General features: G+C 42.7%; 1 protein-coding gene across 8 annotated transcripts in view; it reads right to left on the bottom strand.

Moving 5' to 3' along the window:
* The window catches only part of LOC109624448 (neuronal cell adhesion molecule-like), a 77,977-nt gene extending 55,632 nt beyond the window's left edge, over positions 1-22,345 (bottom strand). For 5 of the 8 annotated variants that reach the window (XM_020079106.2, XM_069528303.1, XM_069528305.1 and 2 more), the window contains exon 1: positions 22,091-22,344. The gene's annotated coding sequence lies outside the window, so the exon portion shown is untranslated. Of the gene's footprint in view, positions 1-22,090 lie in introns of all 8 variants that reach the window. The other 3 variants (XM_020079114.2, XM_020079119.2, XM_069528297.1) reach the window with 2 other exon arrangements.
* Between the last annotated feature and the right edge of the window lie 3,037 nt (positions 22,346-25,382).

The following is a 25,382-nucleotide window of genomic DNA, read 5'->3' as shown; positions in this document are numbered from 1 at the left end:
ACGATAACCTGTATCGGTGTCTGGTTTAACTATAGTTGCTCCTTTGATGTAACAAAGGAAAGCGAAGGAATTTCACAATGAAGAAAATAAAGCGTTAACTTTGCATCGTGCTCAGTTGATGACACAGGCATCAGATTCAGGTTTGGGGACAATGTGGAAAACAAAGCTGCCAAGGTCTTAAGGGAATTTACATGAATTACAGCAAGAGGCCCACAGGGACGGCCACGACCTCTCCTCAGCTTTTTGAAACTAAACAAGACCCTGATCCCCGCCCATCAGCAACACACACACACACACACACACACACACACACACACAAAGACACAGATAGAGAATGCTGCAACTGGTTTCCATGGTGCCATGAGGCTCAGTGACATAGCTGGAGTGTTAACATGCTCACACACAACAGAGAGGATGATGGAGAGAAAACGAAAAGGACAGAGGGAGAGAGACAGAGGCAGAGCGAGTGCAGTAAAAAACAACAACAAAGAACGTGTAGAATAGAAAAGATTTAACACACACACAAGCAGCAGACCATCCCTGAGGTTAAGGACCTGTGGTGTCATGTATCGTATATCATTCTAACTCGACACAATTCCAAACAGACAATAGTTCAACTCAACAGAAGCCAGAGCAGCACCCGCCTCGTTTTTCTTTCCCCTGATATTCACATTAAATCTGTTTCTGTGATGCACACTGCTAACACATCATTCTACTGTACTCTCATTTATAGTTTATAGTTTCATTAGCAGTAACACTTCACTCAGAGTTAACTGTAAACGTGGAAATGCAGCAACAACAGGAAGCAAAGACGATAATACATTTTAAACAAACCCTCAAGTTCGCCAGACTTACAGTATTTGTTTGACAGTGCAATGTGTATATACTGTGACATTTGTATGAGACCCTGATATTAGCTGTGTTGAACAAGCTGGTACTTTGATAACACGTAATTCGCCTGCGAATGGCAAAATGTGAATGTACAAGACTACTGCGAGAACATCAGGACAAATCTAGACCAAGAGGGTAATCTGTAAACAATGGTGGTAAAAGGTAAATGGTCTGTATTTATATAGCTCTTCTTTAGTCTTGACAATCAATCAAAACACTTTACAGAACAGTTTTTCCATTCACCAACAACCCCCTGAGCCACAGCCCCCCCTCACAAACACTGATGTTTAAACCAGACAGTTTGGGTTTCCTCTTCATTTTCTCTTGACTGACTTGGGTCTGTTTCCCACATGTATGACTGTCTTAATGTTTGTTGAACCATTATGTGGAAATGTTGCTATGCTTCCAGATCTCAGTCATTACTGCAGTGACTACACTTCTATCGCAGAGAGTAGAGGACAGAGCTTCAGAAATAAAAGTCTTAATAAACCACAGTTTTTCTTTATGGCTCAGCAAACACAATGGATGGACATCATATGTCTTTTGTCTCAGAAGAATTAAAAAGTAAACACACTTGTGAAGAACAACATTGAGTCTATTTACCACATTATATTTGTTTGACTGTTCCCAGAAGTTCCCGTAGATTTGTTAGTATTGTCTGTCGGCTCCTTTGTTTGTCGTGTTGCTTCTCACTGCAATATGGAATTATTAATGATAATCCCACTGAGGTGGAAAACTGTTGGCTTGTATAAAACATGTTTGATCATCTGACCATCAAGACAACAGCAATGTTGCAATGAGGGTAATCATAAAACTACAGTAATACCAGTGAATAATAAAAGCAATCTGACAGAAGAATCCCTCCTTCTTTGGCTATTGTTAGCTCACCATGTACGAGCCAGTGACTTTGAGTAACTTGCCAACAATAGGAATACAGTATATGGCAAAATGGCAACAATTCATGTGGTAATGAGGCAGGAGAGGAAAGTCTACAGCCTGGTTTGACACAGTGTATGTGTGGGGCTTGTCTCCAACAGTAGGGAGCACCAGCTGAGGACATGAGGCGAGATGGAAGAGATCCAAGCGACTTCTGCAGCAAAGGGAGAGAAAGGCCTGCCGAGCACGGACCTCTCTATACGCGCCATACTGCCACCAATAAGAAGATCATCCTCGGTCCAGTGAGCACCCACAGACGTCAATAAACACACACTGTCACACATGCTCACACACGCTCGCATACGCACGCACACACACACACACTCAGTATGTATATGTGTGCTGATCCCTGCTTCCATATGTGTCCACAGAAGGTGCAGGCATGTGTGCACCTCCTACCCTTCCCCACCAGGACCAATTTCCACCCGCCGTCTGTGTGAGAGTGTGCGATCGATGCTGCACGGGGTGCGTCATCCAGACTGTTCATTACTGTGAGCAACACTGCAGCCATAAGCAACAAACAACTTGCCCCACTGACGCATTACACACCATCCACAGCCCGGTGGCTCAACTGCAGTTTTATTTAACGCTGTACAAAAGCATTTTGCACCCGTTACTTTACAACCGGCTACAGAAGAAAAGAGCTGAAGTTGAGGTCGCTGCTCAACAGTCATTCCTGAAATACGTTTCATTAGCATTCATTAAGTTTCATTAGTGAACCATAACAACAGCTGAGGGAGCCTGGTGTCTCCAGAAGACATCCTGGGAGTGCAGCAGGAGGGGAATGAGATTTCTCCTGATCTCCTCTTCTTCATCCTCACCCACGCTGTGTCCAGCTCTCACACCACCTGTCTCCACAACCTAAATCCCCCATAGAAGCACACAACCACATATAGTGGCCACACAAACATAAACAGTATTTTAGAAGGAATAGTGGTGCCGTCAAGTATTTTGAGCAAAACAATGCTATTTTAAAAACCAAAAAAATCTTCATCCACACAAAAGTTGTATCTCAGTATCAGTAATAAGAACAAAAATAAACATTACGAACTAGAAACGATTTTCATCACTTCCAAACATCTGGTTTTGGCCCATCCAGAACAAAACTCAGATCTAGAGTTTTCAAAAATAAAAAATGTGGCTCGCAATGTTTCTAAAATTTTCAGTTTTCAACGCTCAAAACTCCAGACTAGTGTGGACGGCAGGTGTAACCGTAGTAACAGCAATAGCATTTTTTAACTAAAACCTAGTGTTGCTGAATGAGCCTTGGAGATCTGGCTCAGTGAAGCTGCTCTGAGACACAGTGTTTTGAGCTAAATGCTGACATCAGTATACTCGCATGCTCATAGTCACACGCTGCACACATATTCACACGCTCGTGGGGCATTTAAATACCTGGAACTTCTCTCCAGTCAAGCAGAACTGCAGAACATCTTCAAGAAACTCAGGCCAGTCCAGTTGTGTAGAGCCGTGTACAACTGCTGGAGAACCTGCAGTGAACTGAATGCTTTCCACAGGCAAAGAAAGTTTTCCCTCAAACACAACTACACACCTCAACAGAGAGTAAACACGAGGCAGAGAGAAGGCCAGGAGAAACACCTTGAAGCGTCACAGGAGGGCCTCTCATGCTTTTCATTTTTAATAGCACAAACACAAAGTCGTGGTCTTTCTAGTGGATCCAGAAACGTACATTCTGATCCTTCACCTCCTCCTCCAAAATCCATACTGCGCTCAATGAGTGAACAGCAAAAATATAATAAAATAAAAAAGGAAAGGAACAACAACTTGTGTTCACTGCTTTAATACTCATACTGCTCACAGACAATCCTATAAAATAACTTTGATATAAGTGAAACCAACCAAAAGCAGTGGTGCGGGAGCGTCTGTGGTGTGACATTATGTTGAGGTGTAGACGACTGAGCCGGTGGTGAAGGAGAAAGCGCTGAAGGGTTTAATTAGCCCATCTACACAAGACCGATGCACACACAATCACACACACACACACAAGGTTGCTGCCGGTGCTGAGATAAAAATGCAGCGGGGGGAGATGGAGCGATGTGAAATACAGGAGAGGAGAGAAAGAATGTATGTGCCAAAGGCAAGAGCAAATGAGAGGAGCAGTGGTGAAAAGACAGTGAAGGTGTGGAGGTGTTGGCTAGTTAGCTGCTCTGTGTGTGTAGTGTGTTGTTAGTGGGTTTTTTGTGTGTGTACATTCCTCCAATGAAAATCTGCAAAGTTGTGTGCTTGTACTTGTGCTTGTGTAGTGTGAGGTTGTGCAGCTGTTTGACGTGACCCTGTTTACAGTCTTTGAAGGAAGTTGGCCCAATTTTTTGTCTACATGTACCTCTAAAGATCATTCATTAGCATGTTGCCCCAAAAATCTGAAGCGTAAAACAGAGGTGAATATTGTTTTTTTTAAAGTGTATTAGAAGTGCTGGCTCCAACATTGAAGGCCTGAAAGGAAAAGCAAGAATCAAGCTGTTTGAGGCTTTAACATCTACATCTGTAAATGAAGAGCAGACGTGACTGGAGTTCATTCCAGAGTAAAATATAGAGAAAGAGCAGCAGAATCGTGTGTGTGACCGAAAGTATCCCTTTCCTATAATACTGCTGTGGCAAAAATGGAGGAAGTGGTGAGAAGGAATCGAGAAAGTGGACAAATCAGAGGAAGGATGGTTCTTTCTAAACTTGGATGACACAGTAGAGTGTATACATCAAACAATTCTAAAAGTATCTGTGGAGGACATATGATCAAATCCAATAAAAAGAAAGGGACCTGTCTCTAATATAGACCTATGAAAACATTATATCCTTGACGTAGGTACTAACAACTGCTTGGCCTTCTCTGATGTTTGTCCCAGGAGTCTTTGCAGAGGTCTGTGCTACTAACTGGCCCAATGGAGGGAGACCATGATGTCCTCCATTCCCCCTGCAAGACTCCTCTCTCTCCACCCTCTGCCTCCTTTCTCCATCGACCTCTCTTTTCCTCTCCTCTCTTGCTTGGACCCCGTGCTCTTCGGTGCAGGTGACAGCACAGGCACAATGGGATGATATCACTGCTCAGCTCCGAGCAGCTTGTCTGCATGCTGCACAATAACAGACGGCTGCAGCTCGAGTGTGGCATATTGTGAAGTTTGTGAGCGAGCGAGAGAGGCCGAGAGTACAAAGAGCGAGACAGAGGGAGAGAAAAACAATGTACTGCTCAACTGAGACTGAAGGAAAAAGAAGAAGAAGCAGAGTGTTTTCTGTGCTGCATCACTATATATATGAATCTTTCTGTGGTCATGTGTGTATGCAAACTACATTTCAAACCTATATGGATATAGGCTGAATGTGTGTGGGCAGGACTGCAGACTGTGCTGCCTTTTAATTACAGCACTGCTTCTTCTTCCAGTCTGACATCTCACACACATACACACACGCACTCTTTCACACAGCAAACAGTGCACCACGCACCTGCCATGAGCCAGATTGGATTTACACTGTATCAATAATTCACCCTCACCCGGAATATCCCTAAACACACACAAACACACACTCGGCACATGTTGTCTTTGAGTAACCAACAGCATTTAGAGGAGGCAGTGGTCACTAACAGTAGAAACACAACATAATGCTGGGAAAACCATGATGAGAAGCTACACACAGGCCCCACTGACTGATCCTGCATCATTACAGCACATGATAAACCAATTAAAAGTAAACACAGACGATGAGGAGGAGACTTTTTTTGGAATCAGTCCTAAAAACAACGTCGCTGGGCTCCCTACTCTCCAGATCCATCACCAGCCTTCATCTGAGACAGGTTGAGTACCAGCCTCACTGTCTGAGGGAGGCTTTCATCTCCTCCTCTGTGTTGTGCATTAGGCAGGAGTTTCAGCCGCCCTTGTTGAAAATGGGCCTCTGTTATTGTTGTTTTTCCACATTCAGCAAATACATTATTACTATCTCAACTGTGTGATTATATTTAAGACTGGATGTCATCACTCTGACCTGCAGTTACACTCAGTTTTAAAATGCTTGCTTTGAATAAAAGTCAGAATGTCACTGACTACAGCTCCAATCATCAATTACTCTTTCATGTGTCTATTAAAGGTCCAGTGTGTAGGATTTAGGTGAAAGGGATAGATATCACTAAATTCTACACACTGTACCTTTAAATGCAATTTATGTAAGATCAAGGTCGTGCAAACAGCTTGTTTTGTTCCACAACGGTCAGAGGTGATGTTTGTTGTACCACAGCGCAGCAATGGTGTGTGCATTCATGCGCAGTTAAGTTATGTAATGACTGTTTCTATACTAGCAAGTTTACAATAGTCGACAATAACTTGGACTGACAAGCATCAAGCTATAGACGGATGAACACTTGTGAAGCCTCACTGAAAACATCATGGACGCCATGGAAACATCACTAATGTAACTTTCATTTCCAGCAGAATAGGTGATGCAGCACAGGCCATGAGAGATCAACAGGCTGGTTTCAGGCTTTATTATCACATCCAAAATAAAGGAACTGTCAGAAAAGTAAATGATGAAGAAAATGATGTTTTGCTGCCTTTTTATCTTTATCAGTTCAATTGGGCAACAAAAAATCAATCAGCTGATTGAGTAGTTGACTAAAGGCTTCATATAACGTGTATATAAATAGGACAAAGGTGCATCAACGTTGACTATAGATGGGATGGAAGTGAGCAGGCGAACTAGAGAGTAAGACATTTTCAAAACGCAGTTTGTCATAACTTTGTTTGGAGAAATAACATTGAAAATATCCTTGTCATTTGAGGAAATTGTGACAAAGAGCTTCAGGAAATTAGCTGTAAAATAGAGCTCTGTAGAATAAAGTGTCTCCAAACATAACTTTTGAGAAACTTGGAGAAAGTCTTTTGATGCAAGAAACATGAAATATACAGTTTACTTTAGGCTTATATATGTGTCACCATGCATATCTAAATATATTTTGGATTGTTGATGTAAAGAAATCTCATGTAATCCCATATGGAAGTGGCCAAATATTTGCCAGGACAGAAGTTAAACTAACAGTAGGACAACATTGAATTGTTTTACCTGAATTAGATTTTACAGTTACAGAATGTCAGGATGATTTGAAGTCCAAACTACATCCATAAACATCCCATCGCAGCTCAAATGGCGCCGGCATTGACGTAAACAAGTAATGGACTCCAATGCTCCAGTGTTCAACCATCATTGGTATTTACAGTGGAAAAGCTCATGTATTGATCAAATGACCCATTAGCACTTTAAACTGGGCCTTTTATTGGAAACACTTAAAGTGGATTCCTTTAAAATGTTTTGAGAAAATGGATCCACTGCTCTGCCGGCACAAGATGATGCACTCACATTGAACACACGCTTCCATTAGACTGAGGACTATGTTAAAACCATTGGTGATGCACACATAAACAGGAATGGTTGACCTTGTGGGGTAATATTCTCACACAAGTAATGAAGTGGATCCTGAAGAGGGACGCTGGAATATTTTCTTGGGTTTGGTAATTTATTCAACTTGGATGTTGAGCACAGGAGGGGGCAGGAATTTTGAGAAGTGTGTAACAATTGAGCTTTTCTTCCAGCAAATCTGCATAATTATTGAGGTTAATTCAACTCAGAGTTTCTGCGCCATTGTCTTTGAATGTGGCTGCCACTGCTTAAATGAATAAATTAGTGACAAAATGAAGCTGACAGACAAGCTCTGGCTGAATGCACCGTGTCAAAGACACTGGATAAGAAGACGCTGCAGGGAAAGGCCCTCTCTTGTTTTGGGGGAGACCACAGACTCGTCATTTGCAGGCCTGAATTTCCTCAGTGGTGCAATTTCTCTGTGCTACGTGTTTAGTTATTAACAATTTAGATGAATGTCACTGCAGTTGTGACACAACACCTTGTTCTCCTCAGAGAAATGATACAACAACATGGGACAGATGTTCACTGCTAATTTAGATAATAAACACAGGGAAGAGGTAATGGATTTTGTGAGCTTGTTTTTATTTGCTCACCACTATTTATAATTCAAAATGGAGGAAGCTATTTACTGCAAGCTGAACTGACAGCATGGTTTCCATCTTACAAACACCAGATGTCTTTGATGGAAAAGGTTGGATATAAAAAATTTAAAATTGGTATAAGGAAACTCATCTCAAAGACGCTGAGGAACCTTTTTAATTCTTGTTCTAAAAATGGACTGAAGGGAAATGAATCACAAAAACTTTAAGTTTACCATTTCTTCTTGCCAGAGTTGAAAAATGCACTACTGCCGCATGTTTTAATCTCCCTAAATATATAGGATTAACAAAGTGTTTATTGGAATACGCTGGGTGAAGACACACCTACCCACTCCACACACATAGTATCCTGAAGGCCAGGACCATGGTCTCAGTCAGTGGTTAAACTTTATGACCCATGTTCAACCAATAAATGTGATCTGTAAACCATTATTAATGTTTTTCATTCATCATAAATGCAGTTGTCAGATCAAAAAACACATTGTACATTGTGCACTGCTTAGAAATGCTAAATTGGGACACTAGTAAAGCATTGCTTTCTATGTTGTAGAACACAAGTCTACAGACAGCTGCTGGTGGGCTGCTACATCAGTGTGTTCCACTGGGCGTTAAATACAATACAAGTTGAACATTTCTAACCTGGAGCCAGCACCATTGTTTCCTCAACTACACTAGCAACATGCTATCAACCCACGATACAGGCAGAATTCAAATTATACAATTTGTTTATACACCCACAGCTGCTTCCCTGTTTCCCATAGTGACGTCCTTCTTCTGAGGTAGGACTGGAGTCAGGTTAATGTGCTTTAACGTGTCCTTGTCTGGGCTTTTATGTGTCCGGTGCTGCCGCTGTTTCTCCGGGCTCTTGACATGACAGATGTGTGTCCTTGACGTGACCGACTGGAGACATCGAGCAGCTCTTGTCAGAGAGGATAAGCCCTCTGAGTGGTGGGAGGGGGCCAAGGACACCCCAGCATCAGGGGGAGGTCTGAGTGGTGCCTGTCTGCAGCAGGTCCTTCTACAGCCTGAAATCAAGTCTGTGAAGGGTGACTGACCAACCGGCGCGTCTGGCCGCGTACCTCTGGCCTTTCAAGGTCCCTCTCTGCTTGAGTGCTCAATTAGAAACTAAGAGTCTCGCTGACAGGCTCTCAGTCAGTCAAGCGGCCGTGCTGGTTCAGCTCTGTTTTAATAGTGTTTCTAAGGAAAGGGAGGACTGCACCATGCAACAAGCCCCTGAGGGCAGACATCTCCGAACAAGGGGAGCCTCTTCAACTCTCTGTCCACCAAACAACAATAAAGAAGAAGGCAGGTAGTCACACAAAGGAAGCTAATCATTTAATTGCAGGGCTTTTTTGTTCTGCTGGTTAAGACTCTCAAGCTGTTTTCACTTAAATTTTTAGCTCTTGATTTGTTGACTCTTAGAAAAAGAGGAGTCAAGAGGACACCTGCTACAGCTGTAAGTTCAGAGGCAAAATAGAGCTACTTACTTTATTTTTGTAGACTTTCACCATTTTTAGGTGGACAAATATTTAAATTGCAAGTTTCCTGCCTGTTGTTGAATGTAGCTGCTGACAAGCTCATTCGATGTCACAGTAATCTCTGCATTCTTGTTAATATAAAGAGCCCCAGCCCTGGAAGAAAAGCCTGGATCAGCATTTTATAGTGCATTTCCTCTCTCTATGCAGTGATCACAATGCCAGTTGAAGCTGCCCGCTCCTTTTCCATCCAGTGTGCACTCATTATGGAGTGGCAAGTCAAAAAGCCCCACACAGTGGTAGGCATCCTGATCCCGGTGTGCCATTCACATGGAAAACAGTTTCAGATGGGCCCAGTATTGTGCTGCTATAATACAGCATCTGCTTTATTGCATGGAAAAAAATGCATTGTCACTGCGCGGCAGTGAAAGAGCCATTGAAGGGACGACCAGGGCTTCACCGAAAATGCTGAGGGAGACACTGACTGGTGGGTGGTGGTCCAACTACCTGTGTGAGACTGCATCAAAGAGGCTGGGGAGCCAGAAAATGAAACAGAAGTGCACAAGAGTCAAGTGAATGTGGAACTTTATAGTCTGACCAAGTTCGAGAACAGGAGACTGAAGCTTCTGCACAACTTAGTCAATAAGTTTAGCACAGCTTTAAAGACTCCAATGAGGCCTTGTATCCGGTCTGAATGCAGCAGTGTGGTGGGTCAGAGTGCTGCAGTGAGCACTGGAGCTCGGCCAGGTGGGAATGAGACACTATGCAGACAGAGACAGAAGATGCCCCTTATCCCTTAGCCCTCCATTAAACATTTAGAGTAGCACTCCTGCACTCAGCGCGGCTGAGAGGTGCCATTATGTGGATCTATGAGGGAAAATGTCTCTATGTCACAGATGTGTTCATTTATGCCACAAATAAATCAACAGTACTCTAAGTCATCCACCACAATGCACTGTAGGAGGTTTTTATTCTGTTTCCTCTGAGAAAGCTTTGTTTAAAGTTGGAGATAAAGAGAGAAAAATCGCATGGCACCATGACAGAAGCTATTTGAATTAGCCCATGTGTGTTGTATTGAATCCATACTGTCATAGTTACAGTCAGAGTGGTTACACTGATCATAGGGATCCATGTTTAAAGCTTAGAGACTATCCATGCGTGTCCCACTTCAAAACATCTAATCAGCACAGTGATACTGGAGCAAAGACTGAATAAAGCCCTTCCCATGAGGCCTGGAGGATATAACAATACAATGATAGAACTGTGCTGTGTCTGAATATCATCTGAAAGTCACAAACTGAAATGTGTTGTGTTGTCCAACCATGGGGCAAAGATCTTCAGTTTATTATCTCCACAGAAGAGGTCATGTTTTCATCCTTGTCCTTTTTCTGTTGGTTGTTTGAATGTTTATCTGTTTGTTTAATTGTTTGTAGGCAAGATTACACAAAAACAGCTGGACAGAGGAACCCATAAAAGTTTCAGGGGACGGATTCAGGGTTTACCAGATGATTTTTCAACATTATCCCCATTTTCTGAGGGAATAATTAATGGATCTTGATGTGAAAAAAACACAGTTTGGGAACTGATATATATGAGGGTGTGACATTTGGTGCAGTTTATCAAATTTATGGAACTGTTGTGAGTTATGAGCTTGACTGAGTGCAACTAGTGTTTATGAGAAATTGTAATAAATCCTCTGATTTAAGAAGCTGGAAAAAGCAGTGGTACTTAACTGTCACTCAAGTAATCAATTTAGTGCCTAAGCTCTTCAGCCTACAACCACATATTTTTTGCGATACTGTTTGTTATATTTTATCATTGTGGACAATGTTGCAGGGCTTCAGGGTATTAATGAATATTTATGTGATGAAGCACCTTGATTTGTATTTTTGGGAATTTCCTAGATTAATACATTTTTCCAAGGTCAAGAATGAAAATTAAAGCCCAAGATTCTCAACTGATTGTAAAAAATAAAACACCATCCATATCGTGTTGTCCACTCATACTTCCCATATTAAACTTCCATCCAAAAACAACTATTTTTTAGTCTAATGTCAGAAACCATCTTTGTTAAACATTCATGGTAACAAGCTCAGAAACACTGTTTTCCTGCCCTATTACCATATCAAGCACATGCCTCAGAGTCTGCTAATTTTAGCATTACAAAACACAGATATGTTGAGGTTGCTCCAGTTTGAATTCACAGAGGCCCAGCGGTGAATGATGGAGGTTAGGCATGCAATTGTCCAGTGTTATGCAAAAGAGCCACTTTTAAACCATTTTACCATGTCTGATGTGAAAGAAGAAGTGGCGTGTCAATCAAACTCAAGTGCAATGACGAGCTGTCCTGCGCGGTTTCTCTGTGGCCACCTACTCTTTTATAGGTCCACACAATATGAGTCACAGGGATAAAACAGGACGGCTCCACATGAGACTTTATGCTTTAAAAAATGGGCCTCCATCATAGCAGTGCATTGGGTCACTGGAAGGTTTTTAATCATGAGTCATTCTTGAAGCTAGTCGTTTGGAAGGAATTTATTCACGAGGGCCGTCAAAGACGGAGCCCTGCCACTGCTGCCAAAACTCTACTTCCACTCAAAATACAAAATCCCATTTCAGGCTGAATCACAACTTAGATAAACAGACCGAGTGAAACCAATTCAAGGGCTTTTGTTTTGAGGCCAGAGGAGCATTTCAGCTCTCGCTCTGGCTGCCATTTGATGCTAGAGTGGAAAACACAACTCACAAACAATTGAATCCCGTGAGAGGGCAAGAGGAGACAACGAGCTCTTGCATTTTTTTCAGCTTTTGTGGTGATAAAGAAAAGATATTGTCCAAGAATAAAAAGTTGCTCATAGAATGATACTAGGATACAGGCAAGTGAGACCTTAGAGAAATGGGGAAGGACACAAGGAGAGGACATGTCCTCAGGCCTCCAGCAGGTGCATTGTTTCCGAGATCAAAAGAAGGGAGCCGTATTTCAGTCGTGGCCACATCCTGGTGAATGGCAGAGCACGTCCTGGTCACCGTCTCTCACCCTATCCTGACCCCTCACCCTCCTCACCTCTTCTTCCCTTCATCCCCACCTCCTATGGACAAACACCTGATCAATAGCGGCCTCCTGTTGTGGGTTGTTCTCCTCAAAAACGGACTCTTTAAAGAACAACGACCACAGTAAACATGTACTTTCACTCAAACAAAGGAGCGGGTGAAAAGCAAACTGGAAATTTCAGAGCATAGGTCCAACCCACGCCCTAAAAGTTAGGACAAAAGGGGAAGATACTTTACCGAGTTTTGTTTCGTCTCAAAAGGGAGATTTGGGGGGGGGGGGCGCTGAAGGGGGAGATTCTCTTCTCTAATCTGTCTGTCGTTTCCACTCATACAGACACACTTCTAATTTGACTTCAAAGTGCTGGGGGATACGGATGAAAGTCTGCATGAAATCTGTTTTTTTTTTTTTTTAATCATTATCTCACTAAAACACACTGAAATTACGGCAGCTACATCCACCGTGTCCTGCTGTGTTGTTGCAGACTCCGTAAATCTCAAACTGTGACGTTTGACTTGAATGGAATTTACCTGATATGACAGGAAGCAGTGAGGGACATACTACTGATCCTGTGGTGACGTCAGATTCAGTCGGCACGGATTTCATCACATCCCCTCAGCCCCTGCCTCAGATTATAAGAGTCTAGTTATCACTCTCTCCCAGGGTTGGGGTGTTGGGTGCAGGGCCAGGGTAATCCTGGGGAGTTTGACTCGGGACTCTCAAGGCTTAATTAGACTTTTTTCACTGCTGGTGACCGTGGAGAATCCAATCAGTCCGACCTCCATGTAGCTCCTTTATACTGCTCTGATTAGGCGCTATAGCTGTGAACGACGCTGACATTTAAAGGCAGAGTTAGAAACAGCGAAATCTATATATTCAGAATATATGCAGGGACATAACGATTGCTACTAGTTTGCCTGAGGTTTTATGGTAAATATAACTCCAATAACTTGACTGACTAACAGAGTGATAATGAGCTACCGGACAAAGCTAACATTAGCTTCCTATTTGCTATGTTAAACTATAAAATATCTTTGTCATGATGTTTTGATAAGGACATCTTAAGAATCATTTACCTTTTTTATACGTATAAGCCGATATACCGCTATTGGAAAAATTTTACTCCCTTATATCGGTATGAACATGGGCTCCCAACAAACACACTTAAGTAGACACCCGGTGCAGAGAGCAAAGGTCAGCATATAAAGATATGATTTATTCTGAGAGTGATGGAGGAAGACAGTCAGAAAGAAAGGGAAATAATAAGAGGAACAGAGATACAGAGATACAGACAGTGGGTTGAGATCAGTTTATAATCTGCTCTCAGGCAGCGACTGCTCCCTTATCTAAATCACATGGCTACAAACTGAGATTATAAAACAGGTTTGAATAATTCTATAAGTGCCGTGCACATCATGTCAGAGTCTGCCTATGGAAAAGGAAACAACCATTTCAATCAGTATCATTTAAAATTGAAATGTTTTACTGAGATAGAGGTTTTGACAATTATATAAAAGCCTCAGATGTGTATATAAATTTACAAGCTATAAACTGGAGCATCTCAGTACAGGAAGAATTCCATCTGTTATTCCACACAAATCACAAATCTCATGAATAACAGTTCCCTTGACGCAAAACTGAGCCCTCTACATACCTTGAAATGTCAACTACAACCAACATACTGAGTTCAAAAACAGGAGATGTATGAAATCCACCTCAGTGTCACATCAATCAATCAAATTTTATTTGTATAGTAGATATTCACCATTTGTGTCATAGGGCACATCACAAATGACCAATGACTGAACCGGTCCTATTTTCCTCCTACAGGATCTGTGGAGGCGTATACCCTGTCATGCTGTAACCCCTTTGAGTGAAACGTCCACCGTGGCTCGGCTCATGGAGAGATGTGGTCATTGTGCCTTTTGCCCTGAGAGGCCCAAGAACCAGCCAACCTTGAAGACCCGAGCATTAGGTCTGCTTCAGTCTAGAGTCTTTTCATCCTCTGCCAGCACAATAAAAACTAAAACCAATCTAAGGAATGTCATTCATCTCCTAGTTCAAAATACAATGATCCAATTGTGTTTCAATATATACAGAGTATTAAGCATATGGAAAAGACGATGTCTGCTTCTGTAAATGTGTAAAAACTTAGAGATTATTAGTGTCCTTTTCTCTGAGAGACTTTGCATCAACACCATAGGGCTTTGGCTGTAAACCATGGCAGCCTGACAAAGATTCATTGATATTTCTACATAGACAGGGCGCAGTGCTGAAAAAGCCCCAGTGTTGGCCCAGACAGCTCTGAGCCACACTAGACATTTGATTGGGTAATCAGGCCAGCCAGCCTCAGAAGAGATCCTGATAAATGAAGTTACCATTTGTCCGTCGTCCCCTCCTTGCAGCCGGGCCCTGCTAGCCCACAGCAAGGAATTATCTTCATGACAATTACATTCTTCCAGCTCCTAAAGATGCCCGGTGCTGGGAAACCAGCAAAGGACTGACCACAAGGAGATTATACTTATTGCTATTCCGATGCTTGCGTTCGATTCTAAATTGCTCTGGCACATGTAGGGCCTGAGCAGAGTCAACCCCATGGTGGTTGTACTTGTGTTTTTGTGAATAAATCAGACAAATCTCTTCTCATGATAATTGAAAAATTATGACTTTGATAAAAAGGCAATCCTAAAAATATGCTTAAATCAGTTTTGTGTAATTAAAGACAAAGGAAGACTGATTTCACATGGCACATATAAAGTATGAATGTAATATAAATACATATTTAGGGCAGTTATGGCTATTTTTATTGTAGATCTTTTCCTTCCACTATTAATAAACCTAAACAACCTACTGTATTATCTCACTGCCAAAGATGTCTAGGGCTACAGGTAATAATCATTTTCATTATAGATTCATTTGTTGAATCTATTATTTTTACCAATTAGTTTAATTTGTATGCTGTCAGAAATTATTTAATAAAATGTCCAAAGCCCAGAATGATTGTAGATTTTTTTCTGATCAACAGTCCAGAAAACAAATATGTACAATTAAGAATGGAAAGCAGAAAAGCCCCACATTTCAGATGCTGGAGCTAAAAACTGATTTTATTTTATAGTAAATGACTTGAAACCATATATGTATTATTTAATGAGCTGTGCTCATGTGATCTCTGGATGGCTCAGTGGATTGGTGTAAAGGAAGGAGAAGGGATTTGGTTTGATAGTGGCACCAAATTTTATGATTCTAATGGTTTTCTGACCTCAATCTCCCCTAATCATTTTGAAGCCTGGACAAAGATTATCTGAGTGTAGATTATGTTTTTTACACAACACGTGGCACCAGCACAATATAAAAAAACACAATAACAAAGCCATCTGTATTGTGTTTATTTGCTTTTGATATCTCATCGGACATGCACATTTCTCATTCGCTGAATAAGGAGGAATCTCGGATCCACACTTGAATTTGTTTACCATCCGATTTCTTTGTCTCCCCCGGGAGAATTTTTTCCCAGGATTCCTGTGGCTGTGTTTGGGGGGTTTAAGGGATGAAAAAGACAGAAAGAAAAGCCCATTGGTCTCAGCACCACAGAAACAGCATCCAGCGCCAAGCTGTCATCCCACTTGGATTAAGGGCCCTTCAGTGGTGGCTGCTGTGCTGCTAACATGGTGTCTTACCCTCAGCCAGGGTGTGGGAGGGGGTAGAGAGGGTGGAGCAGAGGGTAAGGGCATTAGAGGGCCTGGCCTAAATAAGACCTTGAGGTCAGCGAGCCTCCTGAACCATGGCAAAGCCACTTTGTGTTTCCATGTCAACTTTATTCATGAGCTGACAGCTAAGTGTCCCCTACTTTCCTGTTGATTCAGCCACTGTTGCATCATGTGCTGGGGCAACAAAGATAATCTACGCCTCCGCTCGTCTTAAATCTCCGCAGACCCCCACGTCGACAACTTTATAGGATATAACATTCAACAGCCCGCTGGTAAGAGCGTGGAGGCTTGTGGAGGATCTCTTGGCAGTGCTCATTCTTTACAGATCAAACCTTACATGCAGAATAAGAGCTGTGGTGATATATTTGCAGAGCTATTAGCACAAGTGGGCTATACCACTGTGCCAACGAGAGTGGGATGTGCGGCCGAGGAGGTTTTCTTTAGCTCTATGCAAATAGGAGGAGGATGGAGACTTGAAACAGGGTAGAAAGCATTCAAGTACACTCTCTTCCTGAATACTCTGTAATTTTGGCAAAGCCTATGCCATGCCGGTGGAGCAATGCCCACCTCCTGTTGTTTTAAGGACAGGAAAAGGAAGCACTGGTTCTTGTTATGTGCTGCCACTGGGCCACCAACTAGCTCCCCAACATCTGCTGCCCATCCAAAGTTGGCCGCGGGCGTTCGGTAACAAGGACGGCCTCTCTCAGTCCTCTTCAGCAGAGACAGTGTTCAAACACCAGAGATTCTATTGTGGATGTCTTCGGGCATAACCCTGCAACACCCCCCTCCTTACACTGCAATAAAGAGGCTCGAACAGCCGCCCCACCAGTACAGACAGAGAAAACAGACCCCCTTTGTTCACCCTGTCCCTTCTCAGCATTGACTGAGGTACATGAGCCACCCCTCCTCCCCCCTGCAATCCTGAACGCTTCAAAACACTCCCACTTTTACTTTCCCTCCCTTTGCTTCCTCCAGTAAGGGGGGGGGGGGGCAAGACAGCGACGCATCTTATGAGAGTTCAGAAAAAAATACCCTGAGCCCACATGTCAATTCTCATCTTCATCTGTTCACTTCAGCTCCCTAAACTCAAGGCCGACTGGGAGCCAGATCCAATGGTATACGGAGCTAGTTAACCTGTCAGGTGTTCTATTGGGGGTAGAGAGGAAACATTAAACCCACAACACTACACTCCATTATCCCAACCTGCCACTTCAAAAGGGGGATCTATTGCTGCTTCTCCCTGCGCAGTTGGTTTGAACAGAAAAGAGCATCTTTAAATGCTTTGTTCTCACTGAGGCTTGTAATAACCTGATGTGGGAGATAGCAGCACTCCCTGGGCAACCTTGACTGATTGGGCTTGATGACTGTCATGGTGAGGAGGTCTGGTGTAATGATTCGGTCACAGTGAGTTGTTCAGGGACACCTGCACTGACCGCTACTCTTTCACCATCTGTCCACCTACTGCCAACTTAATCTTACAGAACTGAACATTAATTCATAGAAGACAGCATTATTTTCCCAAATTACTCTAGCTTCCTGCCACACATGCAAGATTGGGGTTAATTGTAGACTCTAGATTGTCCATAGAAGTCCATACGAGCGTCAGTGTTATCTCTGTATGTTGGCCCTGCAATACACTGGCGACCTGTCCAGGGTGTAATCCACCTCTCTCCCAAGGCCAGCTGGGATTGGCTCTAGCTCCCCCACAACCCTCAAAGGATAGGCTGTAAATAATAGAGGGATGAAATGTCAAGAAGTAGTGAAAATGTCCCTCAAAATATCCCAGAGGTCAAGTTGACATTTCCAGTAATCTAAAATCCAAAGATATTTTTGATCTGAGAAATGACTTGAATAATAATTGAAATCATCAAAATTGTGTCATATATTCTACTATCAATTGCTAATACATCAATAGATTCTGCTCTAATGAATGTAATTTAAGCTTTGAAGCATTACAGGGGGGCAATTTGTTTACGTTTCTTTACCAATGTGTTTGTCAGTTATGTTCTGATGAATTCATTGGTCTTTAAAATGTCAAACAAAAGTGAAAAAACTTCCAGAAACCCAAGGGGACATCTTCACGTCTTGTTTTTGTTCAACATACTTTCCAAATCCCCAAAACAGTCAATTAACGGTGCAATAAAACAGATAAACTACAGAAGGCGAAACCAGGGCTGCAACAGTTTCGTTTGGTCGTTATTATTAATGTTTTGTTTCCTCCCAATGATGATTTTTAAAAAATCTAAATTTTAAATGATATAAAGCCAAAAAACTAGAGCATGTTTGAGCAAAATCTGAAAGGGTTAAAGCTGTAGCGTCGCAGGAGATTGAACTGAAAACAGCGAAGCGACTGAGCTGAGAATCTTTGTATCTTATTACTCAGGTAAACAGTGAGAGTTTGTATGTGAGCAACACATAAATCACCTAATATCCATCTGTCACCATCCACTCATGGTAATATTAACAGGTCCAGCATGTAAACATCAACAGTTGCAGCTGTGGGGAGTGGATTCACAGGAACGTGTCAATCCCCATTAGAGCCGCTGCTTAACTGAGTGTGAAACTGTAATTGCACCTAGCAGTGAGCGAGAGAGCGAGAGAGAGAGTGAGTGTTTGTCTATAATGAACATGTATGTCTTTCTTTACATGCACTCATATGCCCCTGCATGCATTTGTTGAAGTGCAGCCGTGAAGCGGGGGGGCGCAGCACTCCCTCTGTAGTGGTCTAATGAGGCGCTCATCAGCCCCAAAATGAGATGAACATGCTTGTGACAAGGAGGACCGGGCGGTGTCAGCATGCTGTGCCCCTGTGTGCGACGGGCTCACTGGGAAGAAACACCCAGACCGCCGTGACACTAATGGATAGGCAGGGGCCTCCATCAGTCCCCGGAGATTTAGCCTCATCACAGCTGAGCAGCACAGCACTTCTATTCATGACGGCTGCTGCATCGTCCCCACTCAGGGCAACAGAACACGTGTCGCCTGAACACACACACAATCATTCTGTCAATCAGCGGTGTCAGTGACCTATGATGCCACTTTATTATTGAACTTGGGCTTATGCAATTCTGCATGAAAGACAAATGGCCGTGCATCTTTATTAAACAAGGATTCCACTTTTCTTAAACCTGCACCTCAGTTTTATAGCCTTGGTCATTAAAGCTAACCATAGCAACAGCACTGTCCTGGGACAGATAACTGGAAACATGGCATCAATAGTAAACAGGAGTCATGGGACAGAGAGCACAGACGGAGGTTCTAAACCTCCTCCTGAGTTAAAAAGTCACTAATGGTTATTTTAAACATTAATTGCAACTCACAGACCAAAACACTGGTTCAAATTGTACCTATTGTAGCTACTGCAGCTGTACATGCAGTTTTCCTTTAACATGTTAGGTGTCCTGTCCTGTCTGACCATCTGATCAAGAGCTGGAAAATAATTATACAATTCAACTAAAACCTAACTTGTTATTATTTTGAAAAACTTGATTAATCAACTACTTGTTTTGTCTAGAAATCTTCCTGTAGCTCATGCTTGTTTCAATTAACCATCAGCCCAAAAAGTAGATCTTTTCATTTTTTAGAAGACAAAGACACATAAGCTGCTTTCAGACATGCATTGAACTCTTCACATTAGGAGGGGCTGTAAGTGAGAATGCAAATGTCAGAGTCAGTTGCTCCTGACATGCCAGCTCCCAAGTAAGATGTCCAGGAAATGTATGTGAGCCCATGTGAGAATACAGAAGGAAAATGTCCGAATTGGAAACACATGAGAGAAACTAAAATGCAAAGATCTACAGTGACATGTTTTCCTTGAGTAAACCGATTAAAAAATTATCACAACAACAAAATATTTCTTGTCAAACAATCAATTAACTGAAGAAATAAATTCAGTCCTTTTACAGTTGGGACAATCAGTTTTAGAAGAACAAACTATTATAACTCATAGAAACGTTGGTGAAAACTACAGTTTATTACCAAATTAGAAACAACTAGAATCCATTAGATGCCACACAGCAGAGAGGATAGAGTCTTAGACTTGACGCTCATCTCTATTGACTCTAAATGTCTCCTACTCTCAAAGAAATGTGTTGACTTCATATAATTCCCACCTTTGAATACATGAAAAGGGCATTTTCCTCTACGCAAACAAAGTGCGGCCTCGGAGAAAATTAATCATCAAGTGAAAGTGTCTCAGGTTCACATCAGTTCCTCTAAGAAATGATGTCATTAGCATCATCACAAGTGACACAGAGCAAATCTTTCTATGAGACACTTTGTCCCATCCTGCGGTTGGCAGAGTTCACAATGCCACAGACGGCCACTTACAGAAGGAGCGTTGATCGCTTCTTGCGACATAGCCTGCGTGTTTGTGTGGCCCACGCTGCCAAATAAGTGGCATTTTCCCTCCAACACCCAAGCTTTTCCCACAGCCCCCGGAGCAGAGCTGCCCGCCACTGGTTTCGGGGTCAGCTGTGTGACTGACTGGTGCTCTCACAATAACTCCAGCCAACGTGTGTCATGATAATCCCTTAGTTATGCAAATCTGCCCGCCTGGTGCCGTTTGTGCCGAGGGTGAAAGTAAAGATGGCAGCACAATGTAGGTCACTATCTAGTCCTGATTTCTCCACGTCGGTCAGATGAGCCAGAAATGTCCAGTCAGTGGAAGCTCGAAGAGCAGTGGCTCTCCGGAGTCAAGCAACGTCCTGACTCGCCATGGTCACACAACACGAATGATGGCTCCACCAAAAAGTTGGGGACGTACGTCTGTAAAGTGGTGTCACACGCACACACGTTTTGCCGCCTGTTTTGAATTAATGCAGAGCAGACATAAGGCTGGGATAGAGGGGATATTGTTATCTTCTTAAAGAGATTAACAGTGGACTACCCCAGAGAGAATCAACATGGTTGGAAAGTGTGTCAGCCCGTCCAGAGAGCAGCAAGAACAAGAGCTTCAGACAATGAAGCAGGGGTCATTAGCATTGTATTAACGTGGCTGTATCTGAGCGGGCAGGCAGCGAAAGTGTGCAGCCGAGGCATGTTTGTGTGTGTGTGTATGTATGTATGTATGAGTGAGTGAGAGTTTCTGGGGATGAGGGGGGTGAGGCTGAAGCTTTGACCAAGAGCAGACAGAGGGAGGAGGAGGATGAGGAGGAGGAGGAGGGGGATTGATGGGAATGTGGGTTTCCAGTGGAGCGGTTGTTTTGTGAAAATAAATGGCGTGATGGGATGTTGGTGGGGAATCTCAGGAGATCTGTCATAATCAGATTGAGTGTGATGATTGTGCGAATGAGACTTAACAAACTGAGCGGTCAGTCAAAACAAGGCAGACTTGTGTGATATGAATATGAAGGGAATTAAACATGCGGGGAGCCAAATCAGCTTACAAGGCAAGAGGGATTTCAGCAATTTCAGCAACACAGCAGGACAAAAACATCTATCCATCCATCTATCCATCTATCATTCTATCTTTCTATCTATCTATCTATCTATCCTTCTATTTATCTATCTATCTCTCTATCCATCGTTTGTGGAGCCAAAGACAGATCATAAAGGTTCAGACAAAGTAATTGACAGCAAATAATAAGGCATTAGGGATTTTGTGAATGAGGAAACCAATTTCATTAACAAAGAAGGACACAAACATCTATCTGTATCACTATCCATCTATTATCTCTCCATCATGAAGCCAGAATGCTTCAGTGGAAGATAAGTGACAGATATTTGTCTCAGCATCTTTTCTCTGTGTCAATCTCTGGTTTGACTCCCTGCACCTGCTCCCTCCTCAGTGCTACATTTTAACACCTAAATGTGGGTTTCTCACAGAGCCAGCATTAAAACACACACAACCTCTGGTGTCTTCCTTTGCGTTCCTGAGGACAGGGCTGATTCCTCCGGCTGCCTTCCCAGCATCCTAAGTGCTGCTCCCCCTCTCCACAAACTCCTGACAGCGGAACCGTACACACAACCACACGACACGTGTTTGTTATGAATGGATATCACTCAGCTCACCTTGTTTTTCCCCTCGAAGCTCGGAGCCTGTGGTTGTTGTGTAGCTCCTCCGCTCCCCTGCGTCAGGAGGAGCGATGCGTCTGCTGTGCTTCTTATTTACGCGGAGAGAGTCTCCTCTGCGCCGACAGCCTCCTGCACTTGTCTCCTCTGCCTCAGTCACTGGTCTCCTCTTCCTCTCCCCCACCACTTCACACACACACACACACACACACACTCACACACACAGAGCCACACGCACACACACTCGCAGGCGGGGGCGCGCAGCAGCACTCCGGGCGTGCGCACTCTCCTTTGCGCGCACTGCAGCGCCGCCGCCGATGCATGGTGGTGGCCTCGAGTAAAGCGACCCTTTCCATTACACGGTTGAAAGATGAGATTGACTTTTTATAAACTTAATGACTCTGTACGATCAACTTCACATCCAAAAAATACAGAATGACAAACGACATGTATGTTCCATAGGATATGAAATTAGAGATGTAGTGCAGTGCAGAGCTCAGAATTATTCCTCTCATTAGGGAGTCCTCCTCAAACAGATCTATAATATACTGTCACTTTTGTCGTTTAGGTGATGGATGTTGTGTGCAAACTTTTATTATAAGTCTATGGTGCAGGTTGGAAAATGTATCCTATTCATCCTACCTGGTTTATTTACAGTGAAGACTTTAGAGTAAAATGACTTGAATAATTTGTTGAACTCGTAGTATTTTTTTCATACATACATGGCAGTGAAAACCCATTTCAGGGGTCTGTTAAGTAAGTGACACAATCTTCAGATCAAAGTCCTCTCTTCAAAATAAAAGCTTGATATAAAGCATTGCAATAACAAAACAAATGTGCTTTTACTTTGAAGACAAATTGCCAAACATAAAATTATTATTTTAGTATTGTTGCCATGACGGAGATCTATACCCGTGAGTGTCTGTGTGAATCCGACTCAGTTGTCGATCACTACTGTAGTTTATCTGAGGACGTAAAAGAAGACATGTTCAAGTTGGTGTACAGACTGAAGGTAAACTGCCCCACCCCCAGTGTACCTGTAAATATACACATGTGTAAACAAAGGTGTAAAAGTACAGCAAAGCATTCCAGCAAACTGTTCTCCAAATATACACAAGCTAATGTTGCTTGAGGGGCTCACAACCACAGATGGACAACAGCTGGACTCTGTGGATGAAGCCAAAAGTTGTTTTGTTAATATGACCAAGAACAACGCTCTGTGCTTTAACAGCAGGGTGAGGCTTTTTAATTTAGCTGCTGTATTGTTATTTTTACATTTAAGCATGGCAATGATATAAGCACTAATAACGTTCATCAGTGAAGTAATTCCAAGCCTTAAAGGCTTAACAATTGTGCATTTTCCATAATCAGGCCTGTAAAATGGAAAAAAAGTTAAGTAAGGTAAAAACTAAACTGGAATAAAAGCTTAAATCCACAAAGGTCATCTAGAATGGCACTCAGTGGAGCACATTCCTCCGCTAAAGCTCAAAAGTCCCCTAATGAAACCACATTTTAATTCACTAGATCTAGATTTTTATTTGGCTCTGCACCAAATGGAAATTAGGCACTTTAGGGCAGCTGTGGTTCAAGAGCGGGTCTTAACCAGAGGGTCGGCGGTTCGATCTCAGTCTTCCACATTCCATATGCCGAAGTGTCCTTAGGCAAGATACTGAAACCCACAATTGCCCTTTCTCATAGGGAAAGTGCTGCACAATGATGCACTGTATGAATATGTGTGAATGGTTGATAAATATAGACCACTTAGTATAATTTTTTTTTAAACACCTTATCTCACAATGTCAAAGAAAGTGATTACAATTTTTGGGTGGGTTGTTCCATGACCTTTACCACATTCTTCCACCAAGTTTCATGGAAATCCACCCGGTGGTTTGTTTTTAAGCAAGATTACGCAAAAAACAAATAAACCAAAAATCAAGAAGGCAGGGGTGAAAACATAACCTCCTTGGTGGAGGACATCAAATATGAGCACTGTGACTTTTTTGACACAGGACTTAATTCCAGATGTCCTGGGCTTTACTTGCTTCAAGCCATTTGCATGGCCTGGTAACATTTTCCCTCTGAGAGCAGGTTCGCACCAATAATCACTCATAGCTGTGTGGTATCAACCAAGACTCTGCACGATGAGGTCATGTGACTTAAAAAAGCAATGGTTTGCTCTAAGTTCAGGCTGCCACGCTCTCCTCCCTCAGTTCATGTTACACACATACGCATTATCCCAGGCTTAGCCATGGTAGCCATCTGCAGCCACAGCATCAAACACAGACAGCAAGTGATGCAGTTATTACTGGGATAAGCCTGGTTTTGGCAAGAAGACAGGCTTTTTGATTTGGGTTGCCATCCGGAGGCTGCATGGTTGACGGAGATTAGCTAAAATTAGGCTGTGGCACAGATCTGACGATAAATGGAAATGCGTTTACAGTTAATAATCACGAGGAGACATGTTGAAATGCAGTACATCATAAGAAGCCTTAACAACTACAACAAATTGCATTTTAAAGGGGAAAACCTGTGATCTCTCTTAACATTGTTTGGCTTTCTTCAGTGTTCAATCCTTCTTATTTTTATGTGACGTACTTCCTGAGGCATTCTGCTTTACTCCAGAGAACATGTATAGAAAAACAGAGAGAAAGAGATGCTGACACATGGTCAAGGTCATTTGCTGGACGTAATCCCCCAGCATGGAAAGCAGCAGCTTCCCTCATCATCAAATGATGGGACAAGGGGATTCTTGCTCACATCTTCCTCCTCAGCTCAACACTGAGCTGAGAGGAACTGTAATTGTGCTCGCTTCTCGGTTCAGACTGCCTCCAGATATGTCTGAATACCTCTTGAATCTCATTAAAATATTCCCTTAATTTCCCCCGTGCATATTATCCACAAAATACTCTGAGGGATTCTCACAAGTTCATGGATACAGCACCGTGGAGACTAAGTTAGCAGTCTGCAAGTAGTGAATCTCGTCAGAGCTTTGTGTTGAAATGTAAAAACCCACGTCTCTGCCGCATTGCTAACTCCAATTATTGTGCCCATTACTGTGGTGGATCCTCACCATCCTCTGCTCGCTGACATGAAAAAAAACGTGGCGTGGCTATTGTGCAGCAGAAACACAGTCATCACTTGGCCTGTTTTTATTCACTGACTCAGTTGTTTTTTCTTTATAACCGTTTCAGAGCAGGGAAGATAACAGATGCAGCACCAGCAAGCCGACCATGAAATGGCCTGGTTCCCATCTGAAGTGGTGATTAAATAACACAGAATCAACACAGATCAC

Source organism: Paralichthys olivaceus, chromosome 7, assembly GCF_024713975.1.
Source record: "Paralichthys olivaceus isolate ysfri-2021 chromosome 7, ASM2471397v2, whole genome shotgun sequence".
Taxonomy (NCBI): Eukaryota; Metazoa; Chordata; class Actinopteri; order Pleuronectiformes; family Paralichthyidae; genus Paralichthys; species Paralichthys olivaceus.
This window is presented reverse-complemented; position numbering and strand designations above follow the sequence as displayed.